The sequence below is a fragment of the Cupressus sempervirens genome, chromosome 3 (genome assembly GCF_028749045.1).
Source record: "Cupressus sempervirens isolate cs-2001-9-10 chromosome 3, ASM2874904v1, whole genome shotgun sequence".
NCBI lineage: Eukaryota > Viridiplantae > Streptophyta > Pinopsida > Cupressales > Cupressaceae > Cupressus > Cupressus sempervirens.
Genome location: NC_143120.1, coordinates 443,129,737 through 443,149,246, shown reverse-complemented (window position 1 = coordinate 443,149,246; position 19,510 = coordinate 443,129,737).

Genomic DNA, 19,510 nt, shown 5'->3' with positions numbered 1-19,510 from the left:
TTTTAATAAACATGAGGATTAATATTTAATCTTAATTAAATATTTTGAGTTGGGATTAGGGGTAGGAAATGATGGGATTAGCCTTTAATCAAAATTAAAGAAGGATTAGAAGATTTTGGAAGAGGTTATTGGTCATAAGGAAATTGGCCAAGTTTTGGGCAAAAAATAAATTTTTTATTTATTTTAGGATTTTTGGTCAATTTATTAATTAAATAATTAATAAATAAGGAAATAATGTTTAAATAAGATTTAAACATTTTTGGGAGGGATTCCTTAATTAAATATTTTTAATTAAGATAAAGGGATTTAATGGCATCAAAATTAATTAATTAATTAAATAATTAATTAATTAATTAATGATGATGTCATCAGGACTTTTTCAGAAAATAAAAATACTTTATTTTCTAAAGGTTTTTAGGTGTCTACATTTTGCCCCTCTTTGATGTGATGCTGCAAGTGGCATGGCATCAAAGATAAGAAAATAAGATGCCCAAGGCTAGAGCAGAAGAGGAGAGAATGGACTGTGAGATGCCCCCTCAAGAAGGTAGCGAGGAGAGAAAGCGAGGCTCGATGGCTTCTTGAAAAGTACAAGAATCCGAGATGAGCAAGGAGACTCAGATTGGCAAAGAGAAGGGGCTGAATTAGCTCAAACTCTCACTATGGGAGAATGATAAAGGAGAATCAGATGCACAAGAGGAAGAAAGCTTAAGACCTTAGGGAAGGTGGAGGATGAAGGAGCAGAGCGCTATAAAAAGGAATCCAGGATAGGGAGATGGATGAGGGGATTATAAAGCTGATGCAACAAGATTTCAAAGAGTCAGATTAGTGGAAGATGGGTTTCGAAGATCCCTAGGACTAGGATTGTGGATCTCAAAAGATGAGGCTTGGTGGATTGATTTGGATTGGTGGATCCCTAAGACTAGGATTGTGGATCCCTAAAGCTAAGAGTGATGAATGATTCAAAGAGATACTGATGCATAAGTTGGGGTAGGAGAGATGGATGCTGGATATGGATGGGGGATAATGGAGATGAAGGAAAACCACTGAAGCTTTTTGAGCGGGGGGATACTTCAAAGAGAAGTACCACCATGTAGTTGATGTAGTGCCTGCCCCTAGTTCACATTCTATTATCATTGTCAAATTCTTTTAAGCTAATTTTATGCATTGATTAGTTTTAGAGATACTAGATTTACATTATTATGATATTATTTCATGACTTTGATTACAAATGCATCGGTTATTATTGCTTAGTTGATTTCATTCATGTGTTGTTAATGGTATTTTGATGATCCTAATTAGTAAATGTGGTTTCTTTCATAAAAATGTTAACATGATGTCTTTAATGATGATTATGTTGTATTGATAGAGATGCATTATTATATGTACGCATTTGATCTTAGATTTGTGATTTTATACTTACCCCATACTTGCATGTGTATGGTACGCGTGTTTATTTTATCTTTCTGTCTGATGTGGTTGATGTGGTTAAGGGAGGGAGTCGTAGTCACCTGCTAGTCGAGATCTACACGATGAACCACTCCTTGCCATTGTCTATTTAGTTTAGATATACTATATACATGTACATGCTTGTCTTTTATGCAGGATGTAGGTACCGGGCATCGACTTCCCTGAATTTTCAGGATGAGCGTGCCCTATTACAAATACTCAAATGGTGAGAATGGGAAGATAATGATCAGGTCCAATCCTAGCCATAAGCCTATAATACTTGTCCTGCAAGGAGGACTCGTAACAGACTGTCTACCCTTTTTAAACCCGTGAGTATTTTATGCGTATGTTGTTTTGTGAGTCTTTGATGTATTTTCTATTAATTAAGTCTAATTAATAGATTAAATTAATAATTTAATTTAATAGAGAATTATTATGATATTATGAATATTTAATTAATTGAGAAATTAATTAAATATAAAGAATTGAATTGGAAGATAAAAGTTTTAAGATTAAATTTAGAACATGATAATATTTATTTAATTTAATAATAATATATATTTAGAGTTCATTTTTAAATAAATGCTAAATATTATTGTTATTTAAGTTAATAAATATTTATCAAATTAAAACGTTCAAAATATATTCAAAAGGAAAAGATATTAATTTATGGAAAAGATTTAAGTTCGCATGGATGAGTTTTAAATATAAGAGATTAATTTAAAAGATTAAAAAAAAAAAACATGTGAACTTAATAAAGATATTCTAAGAAAGTGTGCATGAGATTTTAAAAGGTTATTAAATTAATTTAAAGTAAAGTAAAGTGGAAAGTTAAATAAAGTAATTTAACAATTCACTTAAAGTGCATGAAGGAATAATAAAAGAATATTTTAATTTAAAAAGGAAATTAATTGTGCATGAATGAATTAATTAAATAAGAGAGAATTAAATATTGGAGATAAAAGTTAAAGTTTAAATTTAGAACTTGATTATATTTATTTAATTTAATAATAATATATTTAGAGTGCATTTTTAAATAAATGCTAAATATTATTTTTATTTAAGTTAATAAATATTTTATCAATTAAGTTTCTAAAAATTAAATTAAAAGTGAAAAGATATTTAATTATCATAAAGATTATAGTTCGCATGAATTATGCATGAGTTAAAAAATAAAATTAATTAAAAAATAAAAATGTGAACTTGAATAAAGATATTTTAATAATGTGTACATGAGATTTAAAAAGTTATAAATTTATTAAAGTAAAGTGGAAAGTTAAATAAAGTAATTTAACAATTCACTTAACGTGCATGAAAGGAATAATAAAATAATAATTTTAATTAAAAGAGAAATTAATTGTGCATGAATGAATTAATTAAATAAAGTAATTATTATTTTAGAGTTGTGGGGACAGAAGCCCTAAAAGGTAATTAGATTCTATATTAGAGGGTTTTGGGTCATTATTGCACACACAGGTTTTCAGGGAACACACTTTTGAAAAGGGGAGCAAAGAAATCTTTGGAAGCTTGGAAGGGTTCAGATTAGCAAGGGTTTCACCAGATTGTTAGCATCAGATCAAGGTAGGGTTTGTGAACCATTCTAGAAACACTTTCGGATCTTTGTCTTCTTCGTGCTTGTTGGAAATTGCTTTCTCAAATTTTATTGAATGAATCTTGCTACTTTTCTTCTGAATTTTTTGCGATTTGATTTCTTCTGGGAATCGGGATTAAAAAAAAACTATTTAGAAAACCTTGTTTTACTTCTGAAAGAAATTTAGTATTAAATTGAAATTTGGGTTTTGAATTAAAATGGAATTAAGAAATTTAAATTTGGAAGGGGTTTGTTTTTTGGAAATGAAAATCTTAGGATTGAAAATTCGAAGGGTTCAATTTATTTTTTTCCTATCAATTTAATATCGTAAATGTTATTAAAATATGTATATATTAAAATAATATTGTTATGAAGTTCGTTGAGAAAAATATTATAAACTAAAGAATATAGAATTATAATACAATTCTTAAAATTTTCATATATAATAATTTATCTAAATTTTTTAGAAGGGTTGTTCTTCTAATAAACAAAATTATTGAAATTTGACTTAGTTAAAAAATAAATAAATAATAATAATAATAATAATAAAATAAAATAAATAAAATTTAAAAAAAAAAATTAAAAAAAAATAAAATAATAATAATAATAATAATAATAAAATTATAAAAAAATAAAAAAAAATTAAAAAAAATAAATTAAATTAATGTAAAAAAAAATAAAATTTTTTTTAAAAAAAAAATTAAAAAAAATTAAAAAAAATTGAAGCCTTACATTAATTCAACAATATATTATCAATCAAATCCAACTATGAGACTATGATGTTTTCTATGTACTGTCTATATTTCTTTTTTGAATTTTGGTGTTGTTTAGATGTCGACTAGTCTAGGATGTACACCAGAGGTTTTGTGAGATTTCTTGGATACTATTATGTGGCTAGATGTTATGATGATTCTTGTGATTCAAACTGGAGTTTATACTTATGAGATTTGTTTTGTGAGCATTTATGTGTATTTGGATTTAGTTTGATCCATCTTGTTATCAGGTTGCCTGTTAAGGAACCAAGTTTGATCTTTATGGGTGTTGTGGTATGGGACACAACTGTGTTTTTATGTGCTTAGGAGAGGTTGTCTAGGTATGTGACTTGGGAGTGGCTTGCATAGGGGTCCGGGACCCAAAGTGGTCAGTACCAGGGTAACCTAATGCAAGTTATGTAATAAGTGATAATCTAGTAACTAAAATTTATGGGGGGAAAAATACACTAAAAAGATAAGTTAGAGATATTTGATCTACCCATGCCTTAAGTGCTTGTATAGACTAAGGATGGGAATGAGATGAGTGCCTCGTCTTCTTGAGAGGGCTTTCTAGTTTCCATATGTGTGATGTTGAGGGTCCGGGGTTCATAGTAACCAGTCCAGGGTAACTCAACGCTTGAGGGTCCGGGGTCTATTAAGAGATCAGTCCAGGGTAACTCAAGCAGCCATGTGATGACACTCCCTAGTATGTAGCCTAAGTCTCCTCTATAGATTTTGTGTACCTCTGGTGGTGTATCTATTGTTGGATGTGTTTATTGTGGTTACTTACTTTCATTGATGATGATTGGTGTTTCATTATGTTGTACTTTTGACATGTGGTTTTTGACTTGAGATGATTATCTTTCGTTGACTTTATCTTATGATCTTGGTATTTGGTTTATACTTGGTTTTGTATGATGTTTGGTTATGTGGTGTCGGTATTGGATTGAGTGTTCTTTCTTTGGATTATTTTATCTTCTTAAGTAGTATGTGTTACCTTTGAGGTAGTTTTGGCTATTAGGGGTACCTTGCCTAGGAATGTTTTATGTTTGATAGCCGTATGTGGATCGTTCATTATCTTCCCTGCACGGTGGGAGTGGAAGCCTGACTAGGTAACCACGCGGTCGGGAGGTAGTGCCTTCTTACCATTTGGGTTCCCCTTCACATTACCAGCTGTTGGATGTTCATTGCAGAAGATGTACCTTTATCATTCTTATTTCTTATCTCAGAAACTTCTTTTCAGATGAAGTATATATGTTATCATGTATTCTAATGTATTGTATCTATTCTCACATACCCTGCGACATGTGCAGCAGATGTTATTGATTGGATGTACTTTCATTGTATTGTTTATACTTATGCATTTTCTTATGACATTGTACTTGAAACTTAAACTAATTAATTTAAGATTATTAAATGTGACTCAACGTAAAGGAACCTTTGAGGAATTGAAACTATATCTGTAATTGCAAATGTGTATTTGTTGTGTATGTTCATATTGCTTCCGCATTAATGTTATCTTGATGTTGTTTAAACTTCAAAAAAAAAAATAGTTCAGTAAACATTGTAACATGTTAGGTTTATTTCTCTTGGGTTCCCGAGCGGGGCGTTACAGTTGAGCACTAGATTTGCTATAGGACTGTTGGTTAATTGCCAAGGTTACCAAGAACATCAAGGCCTTTTCACCAACTGTCCAGAGGACTGACAAACTGACTCAAAACAAACACACAAGGATTTCCCCAGTATCACACATGAATCCTAGAGGAAGCAGTGTGGAAACGACATTGGAGAACCCACAAGCAGGAAAGAAAAACAAACGAAAGACCTGATCAAGACCTTACGCTCTAATTGCCCCATTCGCAGCATACCATGATATGGAAGATCGTGGCAACCTTGAGGAGGGAACAAGGAGATTGCTTGGAAAAGATATTTCAAGACCCAATAGGGAAGAGTCCAAATCAAAAGAAAGTGAAAATCCAAAAGAGAACCGTTTGCCAACGAGATGGGTAGGATGAGGTACTAACGGACCAAGATCAGACATGAGGAAAGCTATATCCTGCAAGGACCTATCGGAGAGCACCTAAGCTGGTGGATTTGGATGAGTGATGCATCTGGCAAGCTGAACTAAGAAAGATAACACTTTGGTGATAGGAAATCTAGCTAAAGGATGCATTGGAATAGCTAACCAAGGGTTGTACGATGTGTGCAAGATGTTGATCAAGGAGGAACTGACATGAAAGCTGGATAGATACAATGGTACTAAGCTAAAGAGGATGTACAAGCTGACAGACCAAGATATTTAAAAGTGAGCTAATCAAGATATGGTACAAGCTAACAGACCAAGACAATTACAAGCAGGCAAAAGCTCAGGATAATAGGATAGCGGGATGGTTCGATGTTGTGCAAGATGCGAAAGCTAAGGGTGGGGTGATAGCGAAAGATATGGATTTGGCAAGATGCATCCAATGATGATGAGAGATTTTGTTACCAAGGATAGCTAGAGGAGCAAGATGAGATGGCTGGATAGGATGGTAGATAGTTAGGATTATGATGGATATAAAGAGATGACATTGGGTTTGCATGAGGATAGCCTAGAGCTAGATACCAATGACAAGGGAGGATGGACAAGACAAGATCTCCAAGGAATATAGTGCCCCCAATCAGAAGATAACATGCAGAAGGAGGTCTTATGATTGATGTGATAGGATTGAAGCTAGGATGGAAAAAGCTGAAGGGGCTAGGGAGATGGATGATAGCTAGGATGGTTGGCTGAAGCTACAGGAGATAAGTGGATGGTGTGAGATGGAAGATGGAGGGTGGAGGATAGGTGGATAGATTGGAAGATAGATTTGGATGTCAAGAGATGACCAAAAGCATGAGGGTGATAGGCTAAGCTGGGGATGGCAGGATTACGCATGACGCTTGTTTGCCAAGTTTTCATCATGGTACTTGTCCAAGGCGCTTGAATTGCCAAGTTTTCACCAGTGGACACTTTATTTTTCTTTTCTTTTTTGACTTTTTGACTTTGGACTTAGTTGGAATGATTTTGGCTTTCTTCAGCTATTTTGGCTATTTTGGGATTTTTCACTGGCTGTTGGAATGTTCAATTTTGTTGCTAGTTGTTGGTACACTGGACGTGTGATTTATGCAATAGATCGGATTAGATGGGATTGATGGTAGGAGATGGAGGGATGAAAATGCTGGAAAGGAGCATGAGATGGGGATGCTTGCAAGAGCAACATTGGCACATGTTGGAACGGGTGTGAAAAGAGCATATGGGGGATAGATGGTAGATGCGGGTGTGATGGAGGATTTGTGGAAGCGTGCTTGGGGATATAGGCACCCAAGATGGAGTTAGGAGATAGGGGACATGAGTCACTAGATGGGGGATTAGCAATGGTGGATGCCATTATGCATTGGGTTTCAATTTTTTTCTTGGGGATCCACATGGTTTTGGATTTTCTTTTCATAGGCTTTTGCATTGTTTTGCATTCTTTGATTGGATTTTGCATTTTTGGAGTATGTCTTTTAGAATAGACATATGATTGCCTAGGATGTGGATTTTAAGCTTTATGCATTTTGAAGTTGGCATTCACATTGTTGTGGTAAGCTTTGGGAAGATGGTTAGGAGAAGCTTTGTGAGATGGAGAGGATATGAAAGAGCATGTAGGGGGATGATGATGGATGATGTGCCCTGATATGTGCCTTTGTTGATCTTGCATAGGAATGGATGGAATAGGATTTTTATGATGGCTGATAGGAGGATGGAGGATGGTAGATTTTGGGACATAGGGACCCAAAATGGATTTAGCAGATGAAGGGGGGATATGGTAGGTTGTTTTGGGTTGCAAAGATGGTGGAGGGGGGATGACATAAGATTTCTTGAAGGAGTGATGGGAGGCTGGCATGGTGGGCTTGGAGATAGGCTTGGTTTGGGGGTGTGGTGTACCAACACCTTTAGATGGTGAGCCTTTGGATACATATCCAAGACCATGAAATCCTAGATTTTTTTGTGCAATAATAGGCTCTCTGATTCCTTGCTCTTGTGGTCCTAAACCTTGACCTTGATAATGCCATCGATTGAGCATTTGAACAAGCTGAGGAAACTTTTTGCTTGCAGAAAATGGTAGAAGTGATTTATTAGGTGTATTGCAATGGGGAGATACTGTTCTTAATTCTTCTGCTGAGAGAGGGCCACTGTGGATGAATGTAAGTGAACCAAGAGGGTAGATTATAGATGGTTGAATAGCTTGGATAGGTGGTAATATGGAAGCATGGAGCGGGGGAGATGGAAGGATAGGATCTTGATGTAGCTGGTGGGATGACAAGATATCTTGTAGTGGAGGAGATATGGCTTGAGGTTTTGGAGATGGAGGAGATGGTGACTGCACTATGGATGGAAGACATGGTACGATGATATCTTCATTTATGCTTTGAGGGATGTCAACATGCTTTTAGGTAGGATCTTGATAAGATTGGTTTGGAGTGGATGGTGCGATAGGAGGTGAAGGGATGGATTCTTCAAAGGCAGCGGATGGATAGATGGGAGATTCAGTAGTGGAGATGGGTGAGTAGAAGATGGATGCATAAGGGTCATTACGAGAGATTTGGGAAATGCTTGGAGGTGATGTGGATAGGATTTGGAGGGATTTGACAGGTGGTGGGATTTTGATGCTTGCGGGAAGTGGAAGGATTTTAAGCAATTTGATGGATGGTATGGGGATGATAGCTATGGGAGATGGAGGTGATATTATAGATGGTGAAGCTTCATCACTGACTACTTCACATGGTTGGATTAGATGAAATGGCTTATCGACTGTTGGAGGCAACTTTTCTTTTATTTCCTCTAGGAGATTCCTTGGAGACTTGTGTGTCGAAGGTGGAGGTGGATTGATAGGAATAGCTAGTGTGCTGGGGGTGGAAGATTGGAAGCTTGGTTGATGGGGTGGTGGAGGGGAAGCTGGAATATCAGATGGCATGACTAGATAGTTTGGAATAACTCTTGGATTTTGGGGGATGCTTGGGGGAATGTTTCTAAGGCTTTCAATATACCCATCATAGTCAACAAGATTTTCATCATCATTGGAATAGGAGGTGGTGGGAGCAAGGACAATGCGACCAAACACATCATGATAGGATTGGTACTTCATGCTTTGATGATGAGTTTGATGGGGATGGGGTCTTGCGTATGGATGAACACGAAAGCTCATGGTTGGATTTGGCTTAAGCATAGATTTTGGATTGGCTGATGAAAGATTTCCTAGGGAGAGTCAAAGTTGTATGACAGACCTAAGGAAGATTGGCTGGAGATTTTTGGCTTTCTTGTGGGTGGAAGACTTCAAGGGCATGCTATCAAAAAGTGAGAGTTTTGATTTCTTATGTGCTGGATTTGGTGGTGGCTGTGTCAACTTGAGGATAGACTAATGATCCTATGGGCATGACACAAGATTGACCACTTGTGGATCCCAACCTTTAGCTCAAGGTGATGAGGGATACAAGTGACAAAGCTGGATTACCCTAGACAATGCTCTGTCAAAGGGATAACCTTGGTGAGATTGGTTGATTGGTAGAATAGATTGATTGGATAGCAAATTTTGACAAAGTGACAACAACTCTTTAAAGGCTTGGGTGATTTTGGATTAGGTTGCTAGCTGGCTAGGGGGATGATTTGGATGGACTTTGGATTTGGGATTGTTCTAAAGCAAGGAACTAGATAGATTTGGTTGCAGCAGGGGAGCTTGGATGATTTTTTGATGAGGCAGTGACTACGCTAAGTATGCCTTGAGCTGGGAGATTTCTACTTTTTTGGGATTTTGACCAAAGTTGGCAAGCATTCATTCAAAAGCTATGAACAAACAAGCAGACAAAAGTTTGGAGCAAGCATGTCAAACACACCAACAGCCTAGGAAGCTTTCTACAACAATGAAATTTAGTTTAGCTAGGGAGTCCTTGATATACGCAAGGTACGGGAGGTCCAAATCCGTAGATGAAACCAAAAAGATGTCACACAGCCGAGAGGAGCGGTAACCCACTTCTCCTCTTTCACTTCTCAAGGGTATAAAGTTCCTTGAGGCTTAGCCCGAGTGAAAAAATCTTGATTCCAAGAGAGGTGTCTTTGGATTCACCTCCCGATTTTTATACTCCGTCGGAACACTGGAGTTGAGGTCGTCCCAAGGGGTGATGAAATCCCCAAGCAGGTCTCCTAAAAAGTGTAAAACAAGACCACATACATGATCTTGGGCTTTAAAAGACACGCGTTCATTCCAATTGATGATTTAAATTTTGTAAGCTATGATTGAAGACACTTGTGATTATGGCATACAATGTTCATTCCAATTTGACAGCATCATTAGCATAATGAAAGTTGAGAGATCGTCAACATAAGAAATGCGAGCGCCATTGAAAATGCGTCAAAACCATGCGATGTTCATTGATTTTTAGGCATTCAAGATTGAGTGTGAGTTTATTTTAAGCCCAAAACAAAGATGTGTGAAACTCGATTGCCAAGTGCATGCCCGGAGGCCCTCCACGTCAAGATTTGTCCAATTTTTATGCCCAAATGAAGTGTGAGCAAGATTAATGCGCATTCAAAGAAAATTTGATTTTAATCCATGGCATTCAAGAGTGTGTTTAGCAACATGCATTCAAAGACAAGTGGTTAAACATTCAAGTGTTTTCTTTTGAGCATTCAAGATTGAGATTTTGTATGTTGTTTTAAGAACTTTGAAGTGATTTGTTTTAACCTTAGATCATTCAAGATTGTTTTGGACTCAAAAGTGAAAATGACTCTTTGGACTTTGTTTTTCATTCAAGATTTTGTGTTCTAGTTTGCATATTTTAAGCCCAAAAAATGATATTCCTAGATTGTTTTGATGCATGAAAAACCTAAGAAACATTCAAGATTTTGCAACAAGACATTTGTTTGGAACAAATAACAAAGCTTTTAGGTCAATTTTGGCAACCATTTAGGACTCTTAGTTTTCATGAGATTTTTAAAAGAACTTTAACATATTTGCAAATGAGGTTCATTTTATCCTTGATTGATGCTTTGACTTTGAATTAGATTTTAGTGTGCACTTAGTGTTGATTTTGAACCTTTTGAAATGGAAACTTGAAGTTTTTTTTTAATTCCCAAAAATGAAGTGTTCCTAACTTTGCATGAATGCATCTAAAACCTTGATGTTGCAAGGATGCAAATGATTAGATTGGTTTAGTTTCACTTGTTAAAAGATTTTTTCTTTTTTGCAAATTTTTAATTTTTTAATGGATTTAAGTATGATTTGGGGGTTCATTTTAAGCACTAAAAAGAAGTGTGTATGATTTTGCTTCCTTAAAAAAAAAAAATGGCCAAGATATCCCACAAGAAGAAGAAGAAGAAGTAGATGGAATAAGAAGAATATAGACAAGAAGAGGAAGAAGAATTCCAAGTGTTTTGTCCACCTATAAGCTTGAAAAATCTGCAAATACTATGAGATAGACTACGAGTTCCTTTGTCTTCTTCATGCTCATGTGGACCTACAAAACCAATTTATACAATCCTACCAATCACAAAAACAAGAAAAATTAGCCAAAATAAGCAAATGACATACAAAACTTGACTAAAAAAGCTAATGAAGATGACCCATGCGGGGTCCCACCGGGCGTGCCAAAATGTATATGAGCAATGTTAGTATGCTAATAGAAACCAAATTTAAATAAAGCTTCTACAAACTAAACAAAATTCATAAACTTCAAGATAGACTAAGATGAGCTCTCAATTGAGAATATGAGCCATTAATGGACTCTCTCAATAAGAAGCTCTCTTGTTGAGTAGCTTTATCTAAATGGATAGGATGTATGCTCAATATGCTTCCAAAGGCTTCAATGGATGATTGTGGATTTTTGGTGTGGATAGATGGCTTTAGTATGGATTTGGCTCTCAAAATAGCATTATAACTTTACTTCATGGATTGTGTTATTTTGTAAAGGGGAAGGATCCAATTTATAGGCAAGAGGCTTGAGGGATTGAGGGCTAAGATGCAAGGATGGGAAAAAGCTTATGGAGGGCTCAGATTGCATGAGAGGAGAGCACATGGATTGTGCTTCCTTACAGCCAATCAAGGAGTGACACATGTCACATGGTGAGAGGATGGAGGAAAGGGGAAGGATGAGTCAACAAAGGAGGCTCAAGGGATAAAATCTTCATAAAGACCCTCATAATGACTTGTAAGAGCCATAAAAGGGCTTGTAAGAGTCATTTATGACCTAGTGGACTTCATAAAGTTTTATGGTTGAAATATTTTGAGGGTGATGAGAGCAATTTCGACTTGGACTTGATTAGGAAGGTTTTAAGCTTGTTTAGGCTTGTGCAAATGATTAGAGGATGGATTAGGATGGTTTAGGATTAGCTTAGGGATAGGCAAGTGGATGGCATTTAATGAGGGTGGGTGAAGGAGGAGATATTTGTTAACTTTGGCTTGGGTTAGGAAGTTTTAACCCATGTTTAGGGAATGTAAAAAGGTTAGGAGGGGATTAGGATTAGGTTTAAAGACATCTTCTAGAAGAGTCTAGATTTTGGATGAGGATAAAGACTTTCTAGAATAGTCTAGAATTTCCTAGGATGAGGATGAAGACTTCCTAGAAGAGTCTAGAACTTCTTAGGGTGAGGATAAATTAGATTTTTAGGAAATAAATAAAGTTTTATTTATTTCAAGGGTTTGGGTTGAGGAGATATTTATTAAAACTTTTTTAATAAACATGAGGATTAATATTTAATCTTAATTAAATATTTTGAGTTGGGATTAGGGGTAGGAAATGATGGGATTAGCCTTTAATCGAAATTAAAGAAGGATTAGAAGATTTTGGAAGAGGTTATTGGTCATAAGGAAATTGGCCAAGTTTTGGGCAAAATTTTTTTTATATATTTATTTTAGGATTTTTGGTCAATTTATTAATTAAATAATTAATAAATAAGGAAATAATGTTTAAATAAGATTTAAACATTTTTGGGAGGGATTCCTTAATTAAATATTTTTAATTAAGATAAAGGGATTTAATGGCATCAAAATTAATTAATTAATTAAATGATTAATTAATTAATTAATGATGATGTCATCAGGACTTTTTCAGAAAATAAAAATACTTTATTTTCTAAAGGTTTTTAGGTGTCTACACTTTGAAGGAGTGTGGAAACTTAATGTGAGATCCTTAAGACATGCATGGAATTTTATAAATACTAAAAGATAATTGTAGAAGATGAAGGGGTAATTAATGGATTGAAAAACTAGTTGAAGATGTCTATTGCCAATAGACAAGATTTATGAGAGCAACTTAATAAAAGTCAATATTATATTGAGTAGCTATAAGAAAAGAGTGGAAAATAAGACTCTAAGGAAGAAATTGTAGATATGATGAACGAGAATGAGAAACTAACCAAGGAAAAGGATAATATAAAGAAAAAATGGATGTGCTAGTAATTAGATTGAGTGAAGTTGCCAAAGCTAGGAGATCTATGGAGAATGTTCTACATGAAAAAGATGGGTTGTTAAAAAAAGAGAGGAAGAGGTATTTAAAATTTCATAAGAGATTGTTATCATGAAAGAGAACTTACATGAAAATAATGAAGAGCTTAAAAATTACTTGAAGAAAAAAATGAAAAATTAAAGCATGAATTGGAAGAAACTAGTGGAGCCAATGTCATATTGAAAAAATAAATTGAAAGTTCTACAAACTTGGATGAAGAACTTAGGAGTCAAAGGATAAAAAAAGGAGATTAAAGGTCTAGTATTTATTGGAAAATTTTAGGTTGGTGATACATCTAAGGAGAAGAAGAAAGATGAATCTTCATCAATGGCAACACAAAGGTAATATAGTGATAAATCTTACACACTTGTCTTCTTTAATTGTCATAAGGTTGGTCACATTGAAAATGTATGTAAGAGAAGGGAAAATACATTCAATGGGTATTATTACAACTACAATAAGTTTGTTCATGTTACAAAGGAATGTAGAGCTTGAAGCTTTAAGGGATATTATTATTATTGCGACAAGTACAGTCATAAGGATAATGAGTGTAAATTAAGGATAAATTGTTGAAGTTGATGAAATATCAACTCCACTACTCCCAAGAATCACCTGCATGCAAACACTTGTCACAGAAAGAGGGAAGAAAAAGCTACGAAGGCCAAAATTTCTAGATCCATAGATGAGACATTCTTGATGAGAGAGATTGCTATTATCAAAAGTAAATGAATATTACAAAGATACATCATCCTTATAAAAGAGATCAAAATCCTAATAGGTAACTAACCTAGGAAATTTTGGAAAAACCACCAGCAACATGCTACTCCTTTTTCACTCTTCTAAAGTGATGCCCTATTAAAGGCTAACCCTATTAAAGGTTACAATACACACTATTAAATGTGACCCGGTTAAGGGATTTCAATCACCTTATTAAAAGTGAGCCTTGTTAGAGGAATTTAAGCCATTTACTTGGAATGCTACCCTATTAAACGATTTTCTAATGACTATTAAGTCAACCTTACTCCAAAGGATTTACCCTAGGCTAATAAAATTGTTAGAAAGTAATAGTAGAGCTTTCATCTGATACAACTTACAACCTTACTTGCAGATTACAGATCACTATTTAGTCCTCAATTCTACTTAGCTTCCAATCTTTGCAGCTCTGATAGCTTGTTCACCCTTCAAGCATTCATCCTCTTTAAGCCTTCTTGCTTAGTACGCCATTACAAAATTCTTCTCTTGGGTCACTTGATGAAGCAAACCCCTTTCCTTCTCCTTGTCAAAATTTTGCATCAAAAATCTCCAACTTCTTTGCTTCATGACCAGACATCCCTACATATAGGAAATTAGAACACTTTTCCTACTTATTATCCATCACCAAAATTAAGATTTTCAATGGATTAAGTAAGATACAATGTATTTAGCCCATTTCTTGTCTTTTCTAGAAATTTCTTGTAGAACCCATTTGAATTCACCTTCAAAATAGTTTACATAAGATTTTGTGCCTCTAGCTCATCAATCTTATCTTCCTCCTAATTTACAGGTTCCAAGAAAAAAAACTTGTCAACTTTTATTTGGCAAATCTTCAATCTTTTTCATAATGAAATAGCTTGATGTTATCAATTTACTAATGCTCAACACATACTGTGTTACTTGACATCTACTATAAAATCACTCAACATCAACTAGATTTTACTGGTGCTTGACATCAATAAAAATCACTTGGCATCTATTATCTTGCTCAGTATCTACTAACTTACTTGGCATCCACTAGAATTTAATTTTACTCGGTTCCAACTAACTTTTTGCTCAGTTTGCACTAACTTTTCTCGGCACCTTCTATCAACTTGGTCAAGCTTGGCAAATAAACTTTGTTTAACCTTATTCTTCTAAGCTTTCTAAGTGTAGCTAGTCATTTTGTAACCTTGAGTAGGTCATCAATACATTATGTTATCACTATCTTAACTGATTCTTGCACTTCAATGCATAATCATAACTCAACCTTTCCTCTAGGTACTTTTGTTACATCTTGATCAAATCCTCCTCATCAATCAACTAAGTGATAGTGCTTGAAATATATAAGCAATTATCTTACCAACATGTAGCAAGTTTGACATCAGTGAAAAAACAATGATCGAAACACATAGTCTTCTTCAAAAATCTTTCTACTCAAATAACATTTTCAATCATATATCAACAACTAAAAACCTAGAACTACTATTGAAAAGAAATTTGGGTCCCAACAAAAAAGCCTAATGAGGTACCCAAGCACAACCAAATCTCTAAAAATAAGAGAAATAGAGAAAACCACATGGGTAAAACCCTACTCCAAAAAGTGATGAAAAGAATGTTGAAAGAAATCTTGAAGGATTGAAAATGCCTCCAAAATATGGAATGTCCTAGAAGATAAGAAAAAAATATAAACATGAATAACACCAATGGATCATGAAGCTACAAACACTACCAAACTACTGATCTAAATAACCTCTACTAGATAGAACATGAATAGGTAGAGAAGAATAAGTCTAAAAAGTTGATCAATAGAAGATGGAAGGTATCTTCATAGCCTCCAAAAATAGGAATGAAAGAATGTCTATATGGTAAATGATTCATTTCACCGAAATGCATAGGTATCTAGCCACTACAATCACCTAGTACATAGGATCAAATACTAAATACATAGCTCACTTCATTGAACCAAGAAAGAAATATAACCAACATAATCCCCCTATAATGGTGAGAGGTAAGACATGAACACTGAAATTGAATTTAATATCTCTTGTAGAAAGAAGAACTGGAAACATCAAGAGTGCAAAAGAAGTAAAAACACCTATAATGGCACATGTCATCAACACATCATGAGATTAATGTCATGGAAGGAAAAATCACTTAACAAAGAAAGATGAAGAATATGTCCACCATGAAACCCCTCAAGGAACTTTATAATGTAGTACAAGAACAATCAAATACAAAGATGTGCAAGATCCTGAAATGTAATAGAGTGGAACTTTATTTGAGTCTGTTTGTAGAAATGCTACAAAAGATGTCTAAATATACTAGAAGAGATATAAGGCTGAATCAACATATAGTAAATCCCATGATGAATCATGTGAAAAAAGAAAATTGATCCTCAAACTTGAAACAACCAAGAAATCCACCAGAATGCAAAAAATACAAAAGACTAAATAGAATGTGTCTGGTGCAAAATCTAGAAAACCATCCATCATCAATAGAAAGATATCTCAAAGACCTTTCCAATGATATAAAGAAATCCAGAATTGGAGATCATATGCTTAAGATATGTCTTCAAGAGTGTAAAATATAACTCCTAATGTTGATTAAAAAAATAGCCATAAAAAAGAACTAAAATTGAAAATAACCTACACCACTAGAATGGGCTCAAAACCAACTTTATGCCGATATCTTGTTTGTAAAAAATGGAGTCCAGATGAGAAAGTTACAACCTAAAAACCACATGTAGGTCAAAAAAGAGTTGGAAGGGAAAAGTAAATTTTTTATGGCCTCAGGATCTATTCCAAAATGCCTCAAAAAGTGTGTCCACTAGTACAAAAATCACCTCAAGAAACATGCCAGTTCTGTACCAAAAGTTTCTTGATTTGCATGCCAAAAATCTTGATTTGTGTGCCAAAAAATCTCAATTATGTGCCAAAAATATTGATTGTCACACCAAAAACCTCAAATTTTCAAGTGAAAAGCTCAATTTTCTATGCAAAAAAATCATAAAATTGTTGCCTCAAGAAACATGTCCAATATGGGAGCAATAATTTTTTGCCTCAGATTCCAACTATCCAAATTGGACAAATTTTATATGAAAATAAGGGTTTTTGGGCACTCCGAGCTCAATGGTGAGGTCCATTGGGCTCAAAGTATATCATAAAAAGGTGGCCCCCAGATCCAACACAAAAAAAAATCTGGAAAATGGAACCCTCTAAAAGAAAGACATAGATCTAAAAGCCAAGCCAAACCTCTCATAAATAGAATAGAGGTATGAAGATCTAGAGCATTGATACCATGTTGAAGTTGATGAAAGATCAGCCCCATAGCTCCCAAGAATCACTTGCATGCAAACTCCTATCACAGAAAGGGAGAAGCAAAAGCTATGGAGGCTGGAATTCCTATATCCATAGATGAGACATTCTTGATGAGCAAAAAGAGAGACTTTTATTATCAAAAGTGAATGAATGTTACAAAGAGAGATAATCCTTATGAAAGAGATCAAAACTCTAATAGGTAACTAACCTAGGTTACATAATAATAATTAATAAAAGAATTAATTATTATATGCCCAAAGTTTAGCTTAAGTAAACTAGAGATAATAAGTGACTTAATAATTAAATCAATATGATTTAATTAATAAGAAAATACTTTATCACTCTAACATAAATAATCAAATGTCACTAGTGAACCAGTCAACCCCTTATCAAAATTAAATAAGGTCTGATGTTACATGTTTTATCTATGGAAAATAATACATTCAACTAATGTTTGTAGATTGAGGAATAAAATAAGTATGAAAAGATACTGTGTAAGCACTAGTATAGCATGTTACCACTATCATAAAATTAGACGCTTGGAAAGGAAATAAAAATCAAGGAAATGATCAATGAACTAGTCTGAGAAGGAAAAGAAGAATAAGATTGTAGACATAGATAAAGTCAGATAAGAGATAAGTAAGACTTGGAAGAAGAAGGACAACTTTAAGAAGGAAAGGGACACATCTAATGGTAACACATTGGATCAATATGGTGTGTATGTTCTTCATCATCTAACTAAGTTGACATTTATCTTAGGGAGAAAAATGAAAAATCAATCATATAGACCCCTTGAAATTGAGTGATAAGATCTATTGGCAATATTAGATGCATGAAGGAATGTAAATATGTTTGATAATCTTGGCGTATCAGTTAAATTCCCAAATGTATTTGTTGAACACTTAATCTCAACTACTGAAAAGAAGAAGCTCTATTGGTAATGCATTTATTTCTCAAGGAAAGGTAGGTAAGAAGTACAATTATTCACTTTCCCTAATATCTTTCATGATAATAAACTATTTTGTAGAAAGGAAAATGCATTCTATGCAGTTTGTACTGATCAAAGATGAAATGTGTGATTTCTGACATCAATCAAGAGGAGAATGTCGATCAACATATTTGTAGAATAAAAAGTTAAGTCTTCATCAAGAGCCCGAGTAGTGGAATTTAAAAGGTACTTACTAGTGACTTGTTGATATGATTGAGAATTCAAAATGGAAGTGCCTAGATTAGTTGAAATTTCTAGGGAACATAGACTAATATTTAAGAAACAATCATTAAAATTAGTGAAAAATGATCAGGTGGATGCTTTATCTGGTGTGCCCTATGGAGTTTTGTGTAGAAAATATGTAAATGCATACATTCACTATAAATTTGTAAATCTTGGAATGCTTGGAATCCTTGAGAAATTTAAGAATCTATGTGGTGAGAACAACTTGACCCAAAGAATGTACATAAATGAATTACTGATAAAGGTTTACATCATTTTGTTGACTTTCCTTATGAATTTGACAAGGATAAGATTAGGTATATCTTAAGAATATTTCATGGTCGGTACATATGGATGGAATTACCTCATGAAATCACCAAGAAAGTTATTCATAATGTAATTGGTCTAATGAAACTGGTAAGGTACCTATTTTTTGGAACACTCATAAGGAGGAAGTGATGGAATTGATAAAATAAAATTGGGATGGACATGTCATGACAATAAATGACATTTATGATGATGTGTTAATATTTTATTCGATGGTCATTGGATAAAAGATGTGTCATTATAGTGAGGACAATAACATACCAATTATTACAATTCACATTGAGTATTTTATGATTAAAAAAAATACTATGATATAGCTAAGTCATTAGGAGAAAAATTGATGGAGAATCTAGAAAATATTAAAATGAACAAAATGAAGATATTCAAATTTGGATAGTTGTTATGTGTTTATTCTTCTATGCTCAAAATATTTTTCTGGGGACTAATGATATTTCTTTGTCAATTATCTACATCCATATTAGTAGGTGCATAAGTAAATTTGGAAATAATTTTACATTTTCCTTTTGGAGATTTTAGAAGGGATTTCAAAAGAAGATGCATGCTGAATTGATATTTCTTATTGGGTTTTCAATAGGAAATAGAGAAATGGAGAAGGATAAGAAAAAGGAAA